Here is a 6,649-nt window from a genome sequence, read left to right as displayed (position 1 = left end):
CAGGCCTCGTGAAACACGGCTCACGTGGGAGCTTCACTTTGTGCTGATAAACACAGACATCCTGCCTTTCTCTCTCTTTATCGTCGTCTCTCTATTCACAGGCCACAGCACAGCCGGAGACTTGGATTTGCCTTCAGCTGTGTGTGTGTGTGTGTGTGTATATTTAGCTGTCGACTATCAACTCTTTGGGCATGTTTTGTTTTTTTGTTTTTTTTAAAGCATTTGATGAACCAGTGGCTTCATGTAGCACACATTCATTGACCCACTGACTATTCAGTGCACACAGTTTCTTTCTTTCAGACTTGATGGCTCTCAGCGTGATCGGAAAAACTGTGTAACATGGTTCAGTGAGGAACGCAAACCAGGTCACATGGTTTGTTTTAAGCAGACTCGATTTACTGAGACAGTGTTGCTGATGAGAGCAAGTTAACAAGCTGAATCCACTCACACTTTTTTAATGCCTAACAGAGGAGATGAATATTCCCTTCAGACGTTACTCATCAGTGTGAAAGGGGAAGGTATTCATGCAGAAACAGAGGGATGCATTTTAAGCCTTTAACTGTAGGTGTTGGTTATGATTAACTTACCAGCAGTTTAAAAACACATCCATCTCTTGCTTCACAGACAATGTGTCACAAAATTAACTGTCATATTTCCCCTTAAGATGAATACAAAGTGTGATACGTTAAAAAAAAAAAAAAAGGGGGGGTGAGAGAAATGCGAAAGAGGGAGGCACAGATTTGTAGCCGTTGCCTGGCACAGAGCCGTATCGATTTCCTGCACAAAGCCGCTGGGTGAGAATTAAACACAGTCCTGGATGATTTTCACACTTTACACACGTTCCCATTTCCCAAAAATTTTCCCAGCATGCCCTGCAGCGAGCCATGCAGCAGCAGCACCTGGTGTTCCTGCCGTGTTTCGGCTTGTTCGAGCTAGGAGGGGAGAGGGGCGTTTTCAAAGGCACGCGGGCCAGGGGTTCCCTGCATGGGACTCATGTTTTCAACACGTACAGGGGGATGCGCTTCACGCCAAAGGCAAGAAATAACAGGCACAGAGAATATATATGTAAAGAAAGGCTAGGGCGAGAGGAACACGTGGAAGACGCGCATAATTCCTCGATTTAGCCTCAAGTAAACCGGCTGAGAGAGAGAGAGACAGAGAGAGAGAGAGAGAGAGAGAGAGAGAGAGAGAGAGAGAGAGAGAGAGAGAGAGAGAGAGAGAGAGAGAGAGAGAGAGAGAGAGAGAGAGAGAGAGAGAGAGAGAGAGAGAGAGAGAGAGAGAGAGAGACACACACTGGGAGAATGTTTGCCTTACGCACTTACAGCTCACACGCACACGCACGCACGCACGCACGCACGCACGCACGCACGCACGCACACACACACACTTCTCTGAGTGCAGGCGATGTACTAATCAGACTCATGAGGCCCTTTACACGTCTCACTGAAGTCCTTGTGCATAAAAAAAATATCAACGTCGTCTAATTGGGCTGCCGCTCAGATCAGTGATACTCTCGACATGAATTCTACCAGCAGAAATCTGTGTGTGATGATTAAGAGCCAGTTAAAGCTCTCATCAGATCTGTCTTGGGAAAAGTACGTCTCGTATGTTATTCCGACTTCACACAGGCCACTAATCTGAAGTCAGCATCAGAGATTCTGTGTGAAGCCTCTGGTCCGATCAGAGCTGGTGTTCACCTCATCTGTATTCATCACATATACGTCTATGAAGACAGGACGGGAGAGAAAATCTATTATCCCCTCTATAAAGGTCAAACACCTGCAAATTGGAGCTGTTCACTTCCAATGCACACTCTAAGACTCTATACTGCGTGTTCACCAACTGGCTCCTCCTTTGTTAGGTTTTTTTTTTTTGGTCCCTGGAAGCGAGCTGAAAAAACGGATTATTTAGCCTTCAGTGTTGATGATGTATCAAACACGAGGGCGAGAGGAGTGCGATGGGTCATTTTCACCAACCATCCACCACGTTCCACTGTCAACATGAACAGAAGAAGCTGATTTTTGTGAGGCTATATTCTCTGAAACTGTTTTTTTTTTTTTTCCAACACCGAATGAAAAAAAACAAACATTTTCTTTATTAAGGGAGAAGAACAACAAGGCTTCAAACTCTACTTCTGTCCTCTTAGCAGTCAATGATAAGTGAGCGTCTGTTTATCCCTGGCTGTTTATTGGGTTGATTGTTTGGGGGCTAGATCTGCCCGCCTCTCAAGGGAGGGCAGGGATTCAATAGGGTCTGATGTGTTGCTCTGCCGTATCAGCGTCTCTCCGAGAGACTGGGTTCTTTATCATCCCGTATATCACAGCAGTTTTCCATTCCGGCTCCATTCGCTCCCCTCATCATTTGCAATGCAAAGACAGCCTTATCTGTGGCTGCCTGCAGCCATGCTGTCCCTTCCCCTTCTCTGCCCGAACACTCTGCGTCTGATTGAGATCTCCCATGGTCCACGCGCCGGCACCCCAGGGGGGGGAACAGCCGTTGTTATGGTTACAATGCCAATTACAGTGAGGGAGAGGCGGCGGTCAGTACAGGCAGAGCAGGGGGATGCTACTGACACAGATGGTTGTTTCGAAGCTCCGCTCGGCCTCGCACAGATTGGCATCCCTCCTTCCAATGTTTGTTTGTTTCTTTTCTTCTTCTTCTTTCGTCCTCCCATCCCACTCATATTTTAGATTTGTTTAAACAAAGACAGGCAAGACAAGACAAAGCAATACTACTGCTTTGAAGTGGTTTCGACGTTTTGCTCTTTTGCTTTACGACCAAGCCTCGATGGTGGTGAGCAGGTCATGAAATCAGACGAGAGTCTCCGTTCAGTGTCTGCACTTCAGCACATTTCCCCCTAAAGACGCAGCTCTCCCCGAGGAGACGTCACATGTGACCTCCTCTGTGGGCCTGGGACTGCCTCTTTGTGTCACTGACGTATATGACAGAGGAGGGGTGCAGCTGGGGCCACAGCTGAGGCACACCCACACACACACACACACACACACACGTGCATATCTCAGATACACACAACATGCACGTGATTCCATTTTTCCCCGTAAAGTCCATGGTCGGGGTCACAGGGAGAAGGGGGAGGGAGGAAGTCAACATTGAATCCATTTGTTTATGGTTTCATAGACAGTGACTGGAGGCAGAGCTCAAGTCAAACCCAGCCTGCTACCATCTCACCTTACCAATAACAGTCACGTGTTAGATTAATACCGTCATGGCACGCTAATGTTTTTTTCCCCCCTCGTCATCTTAGACCCCATTAGTGTTGAGACATGACTAATCGATCAGGATGAAGCATGGACAGGATGTGGGGGGGAGGAGACTGCAGAACTCAATATTCCTCCTCCTGAGGTTCTCAATCGAAGGCGCTCAGCTGAAATATGACCCCCCCCCCGGTGGTTTCTGACAAATTGTTCCAGAAAGTTCCCCCCCCCCCCCATTCACGTTGTGTTCTCCTCACCCAGACCCAGACGACGGTCTCTAGAGAAGGTCCTGCCCTGCCTCCCGACCAGACAGAGACTAGTAAAACACCCCCCGCATTTTAAAAAATAATAATTAACTCAATCCCGTGCGTTCAGTCTCTCTACCAATGAAGTTCGATCTAAGGTCAAGGTGGCAGGCCTTTCATGTTAGGGTGTCAAGAATAAGGTGGGTGCCCTCACCCCCACCCCAGGGTGCACATAATAGATCATATCTGTGTGCGAATAATGAACTGAAGGTTACCGACACGTAGGCGGCTTTTGTTTGCGTTCACTGATAAGTTCAAAATCAACCGTCAGCGCTGCACAACCTTTATCTCTCCGACACAACAGAGCATTCACTTTTTAAATAATGAATTCAAGATGAAAGATAAGTCAACACACAATACCCACCAAAAACAAACAAACACATAAAAAAAATTTAAAAAACCCACTGGAACCAAGCCTATAGCGCTTTGAGCGGCTTTCTTTGTTCACATTGAGATAGCTGCTTATTGTCCACTTTAAGTCGCAGCCGTTTAAACATCACGATGCCAGCTGATGGAGAAACCCAAATTCTCCTCCCGTCTATAAAACAGAGTGAGCCGGTTCCCACAGGAAGCCCAGCGTTGCCCCGCGGCCCCTCCCATCCCAAGCTCTCTCCCTTTCCTCAGTCTTCTTTTCCCCGTCCTTCAAGGACCCCTGAGAGACTGGCACACATCCAATTAACTCCCCCCCCCCCCCCTCTGCTGGTTCCCTCTGAGCCCAAACTCTAATGTTGTGATCTCTACACAGGCAAAACCCCCCTGCCAAACTTTGCAGCTGTGTCTTATTATCTCCAGTCGCCTTTAACACAGTTTTTTTATTCCTTACTCCTCCCTCTCTCCACCGTGCCTGAGGGCTCCAAGAGAATTGGGTTTGGCACTGTATGCGACAGGGGGACCCTGAGCGACTAGCCTATTTACAATGGGAGCCTGGGGAAGGAGGAGGGGAGGGGGATGGTGGCAGGGAGCTGGTATGAAGCGTGGGGAGAGCCTCGACTGCACTGTGCTGTTGAATTTGAAAAACACCCCTCAGCCCCCCCCCACCACCACCCCGGGGTGAAAGGCACAACCTTTCAGATTGGGTTTGCTTACGTTTGGATAAAACTGCCTCTTTAACCGAGGATCTAGTCCCCACAACATAACCCCCGTTTTAATTCTAAATTTAGATGAAAAAGTCAGCACTACTCAACTCGTCTCGATTATTTCCTGAATGACGATGTTACACTTCAGAGGAGCCAGAGAGGGGTGTGCCACAACGTGCTCAAGGGAACAGAACAATATATCTGTCTGCGTCTCATCCCTGATCTCTTCATGAACTGAAGCGAAGCATCAGACAGCCATGCAGAGAGAAACTGCGTGTGTGTGTGTGTGTGTGTGTGTGTGTGTGTGTGTGTGTGTGTGTGTGTGTGTGTGTGTGTGTGTGTGTGTGTGTGTGTGTGTGTGTGTAAAACAGGGATCAGGGTTGGGGTAACCACCATCTGTCCATCTTCTAGTCACTGCAAATGAAGCCCTGCTCCTCGCAGTATGCTAATAAGTGAGGGTGAGAACTACAGGGTGTGTGTATGAAACTAAAGGAATACATCTTTATGAAGTGATTCTGCAATATCAATATATTGGTAGAAAATGAGGTAACTATACATCACAATATCTGACAAAGTGAAGAATATTAAGTACTCTATAAAGCCACAGCGAAGGATGGAGTGTTGTGATCCACTGTATTTGACAAGCATGGGTGCAAAACAAAACAAAAAAGATGTGAAATACTCGTTTTAGATTTGACACACATAACTAGCTTGTTTTTATGTCAACCTGCGTGTCTGTCAAAGATGTTCCCTCAATAAGTAGTGCAATCCCACGAGCTGTGCTACGAAGCAGCTCAGAGAGCGACGGTCCTGCTTTCTTGTCGTGACACCAACACCTTGATGTTCATATCAATTTAATTCAACTATTTCACTAGTTTCACTTGAAACTTTGAATAAAAGGTTTTGTTTTTGTTGAGGATGATGAATAAAACACGTTTCCCCTTTACTTACAGTGGACACGGAGTGGGTCGTGCTGTCATAGGAAAGTGATTTGTCAGGGAATACTGATGGCCTCTGATATCGTTGAATGCCATGGTAGCACTTTTTGGCAAAGCAGCACAACTGGGTACAACAGCGGGGTCTTTAACAGGAAGCTTTCAATCCTTAGTAGACTTAAAACGCCTGGTTTGAAATCTCTTGGAATTCACTTTCCTCTCATTGAGAGAATAAAAGGGCAGTAATAAGAAGTCCACCCAGCACAGATATCTTTCTTACTGCACACCAGACGACTCTAAAGCATGTCACTTCCTGTTTCTGTTGCGAAGGCACTGGCCCGTACATTGTAAGGTAATGCTGCATTGTGAGTGGTGAGGACAATGGATGAGAAAAAGCCCCCTCATGGTCAATGTGGAGCGCCGTGATGTATGTCTTGTTGTTCCTTGTTGAAGACAGGTGACGGAAGTGATGGACTCTCTTGTGAGGCAAACAGGACCATATTTCATCTGCTTCCTATCTGCTATAAAAAGCTAACTCCTCCCAAGTAAACAGGATGTGGAACGGGGGATATGGGGGGGGGGGGCTTTTGCTTGGACTCAGAGGTCTTTATAGATAGCAGAAAACCACTGACAAGATTTATCATGAAAACACAGAGCTGTCTTGCCGAGTCATCAGCTTGTATAAGAAACAGAAAACAAATGCAGAGCGTGATCCATTTGTTAAGAACTTTAGTGGAAAGTAGGTGAAGGAGCAAACGTGTTATTTACACACTACACGTATACTCAGCTCAGTCACGTCGATGCACTCTGCTGTCTTGTATGCTTACAATCATTAAGAAAAGAAACAGAGGGAACGGCCTTCTATCTGAATGAAGCACGTTGTACTCTCATCCAGCCTTTACGATGACCTCATCGTCTGTTTTTAGCCTTGACGGCCGCCTGCCTGATCTGGCCCCGGTCTTAAGTAATTGAATTAAAATGGTTTGGAATCATGACCCAGCCATGTTACCGAACAGTTTCTATGTGCAGGTAAAATCGTATACTTTTTTTTAAATATCCCTATACACTGCACTCACTTCAAATGGAATACATTGGATTCTATAGCTTTAACTGTATGC

The sequence above is a fragment of the Symphodus melops genome, assembly GCF_947650265.1.
Source record: "Symphodus melops genome assembly, chromosome: 13".
Lineage (NCBI taxonomy): Eukaryota > Metazoa > Chordata > Actinopteri > Labriformes > Labridae > Symphodus > Symphodus melops.
This window is presented reverse-complemented; position numbering follows the sequence as displayed.